Source organism: Pteropus vampyrus, unplaced genomic scaffold (assembly GCF_000151845.1).
Source record: "Pteropus vampyrus isolate Shadow unplaced genomic scaffold, Pvam_2.0 Scaffold499, whole genome shotgun sequence".
In the NCBI taxonomy this organism is placed as follows: Eukaryota; Metazoa; Chordata; class Mammalia; order Chiroptera; family Pteropodidae; genus Pteropus; species Pteropus vampyrus.
This window is the reverse complement of record NW_011889280.1, coordinates 143,024-145,569: the sequence shown is the minus strand read 5'-3', so window position 1 is coordinate 145,569 and position 2,546 is coordinate 143,024. Positions and strand designations below refer to the sequence as shown.

The window sequence follows — 2,546 nt, the reverse complement described above, 5'->3', positions numbered from 1 at the left end:
CGTATATATCCAATACGGGTTCTCCAAGGCCTTACTTTAAAAGACAATATTACTTTTCAAAAAAAAAGAAAAAGAGAGAAAGATGAAGACGCTTCGAATTACGTTCGGGAAAAAGGTCCCTCGAATTTCATTTACACCAACAATCAATTCCGAACGTCTTTAGCGTGGCGATCCCCTTTCCCCAGCCTGCTCAGAGAACTCCGTCCACATATTTAAAGCGGTGTCTAGAAGGTTCTAGCGGACTCCGCATACGCGAGAGGCAGCAAACACTGAGAGTGGCCAGGTTCGCGCTGACCAGGCAGCCGCTCCCTGGAGGGTTGGATGCCAGCGAGCTCCATCCCTTTGCCTTTTCAATCACTTGACATTCGCGTAGAACCTAGATCTTTTGGCATTGTAATTTTTCGAATGACAGTGTGAAAATGCTTAACGTATTAAAACAAGAGGAGTAAGCTGTTAGGATGGACTTCCTTGGGGAACCAGTCAGTATTCCTCACCGACTCCAGTGGGCTCGCAAGTAAAGGTTCAAAGACCCAAACTAAGAACAGTCATCCCAAATGCCTAAACTTAAAACAATCTGCGTCTATGGCCACGCCACCCTGAGCACGCCCGATCCCGTCCGATCTCGGAAGTTAAGCAGGGTCGGGCCTGGTTAGTACTTGGCTGGGAGACTACCTAGGAAGACCACCTAGGAGTAAACTATAAAAAAATAAGGGATTGTAAGCTGACAAGGTCCTTGCAATCTGTGAGGTCAACCAAGGGTTGCCTCGCCTAAAAAAATAATAATAATAAAAATAAACGATCTGCATGCAAGCCGAAGAAACTGCTTAAGATTGGCTGATGTTCCGACATCTTAGGCTGGCAGGGATGCGCCGTGGGAGACCCAGGGGGCTGATGGCGCCTCCTGACACCCACCTGAGCCGGCCCCTCACCCCAGGCACACAGCGCCTGGCTCAGAACCCCCCGCTGCTCTGCCAAGGCCAGGCACTTGTCAGTTTTCTGCAGCGCACGCCTCAGATGAGCGTGCACGTGCTTCCTGGTGACAGGGCCAGGGAAGCAGGGTTCCAACGGTCCCCAAATGCGAATATTTTAAAGGACTTAGTTATTACCAACCATCGACTAGCTGCTCCATCGAACACAACGGGAAAGACGCCGCCAGAGGTGTTGAAACGACACAGGACCAGAGTGAGAGTGGGCTTCTCTTCTGGGGGTGACGGTCCCTCAGCCACCAGCCCTCGCCCCACACACAGCAGGGCTGACTAATCGGCCCCAGCACTCCTCCCCCTGCCCGCCCCCCACCCCGAGCCCAGACACAGCCTCGGGGTCCCTGTCAACTCAGCGGCTGGCAGTCACCGCACAGCGAGCCGGGTGTGCTGGCAGGCGGAAAGCGCCTCGTCACCGCAGCCGTGCCCTCCTCACCAGCTGCGGAGTCCAGATTCGACGGCGACACGCTCGCTTGCCAACATTATCCATCCCTGACACTGGCAAAGCCCGCGCTCGGTCACTGATAAGGCTTCACCTCCTTTTCATCCTCATATCACCTAGGAGCGAGCGACTCGGGCCCGGTCAGGAACGAAGGCTTCGGGAGATGAAGCGGCAGACCCAGGCAGTGAGGGCGAGAGCCGAGACCGGCCCCGCCACCCCGCACGTGGCCGCCCGCGGGAACACGCGGCATTTCTGAGAAGCAGCGAGGTCCCTTGAGCTGGAACACGCGGAGCCGGTATCCTCCCCACCACGTCCCCACCTCACGAGTGAAGCGAGGCCCCAAAGCTTTAAACTCAGATGATAAACGCATGTTCCCAAAGAGGACCGCACAGCCCGGGCACTCAGAGGAGGCAGGAAATGAAAGGCCGTCCCCGGTGGCCACGTGACCCCTTGGGTGCCGTGAGCCTGACACCGGATGATGCCAGAACCTGCCGCTCGTCCCATCTTCTAACCAGAAGGTCTCTCATTTGAGTATGTGTCACTAAGAAGGATCTCAAGCGTGCAAAAGTCACCAAACTCTTTGAGAGCTTATGGCATCGCACGCTTGATCGCCTACCCCAACGGCCGTCAGTGCAGATAAGCAGAGCCACACTCCTGGGCCCGCGTATATTTGTAATGTATCCCTGAGCTTCCTAGTGGTTTTCGGCCTCAACGTAGTAAAATAAATAGTAAAGATGCTCACTAGGAAGGAAAGCGGTTTTCATCGGAAACCCGAAAAATGCACAGCGAACACAGAGAAGACACGCCTGCTTAGGGCGCGTCGCGTGTGTGACAGACCCAGAGATTTGAAGCAAGAAAACAGCTAGGTAAGGGAACCTGCCCTTTGCCAACCACGGCAGGAGGGATCGATCAGACGGAGCCCTTAAAACCACTGGCAGCAGGTGCTCACCACTTACATCTGATAAACATGCCTTAATCATCCTGACGGCCGGACAGGGAGTGCGGTGGTAAGCAACTCTGGGATGCCCAATAAATATTCATTCCTCGGAGTGGAGATGGGAATTCGAAGCAGAGCTCCGCTAATGAGCGAGGTTGCCAAGGCGACCTGACTCTGGGGACCTCGC

General features: G+C 54.7%; 1 pseudogene; it reads left to right on the top strand.

Moving 5' to 3' along the window:
* Window positions 1–578: 578 nt before the first annotated feature.
* Window positions 579–698, top strand: LOC111732860 (annotated as a pseudogene).
* The last annotated feature ends 1,848 nt before the right edge of the window (window positions 699–2,546 follow it).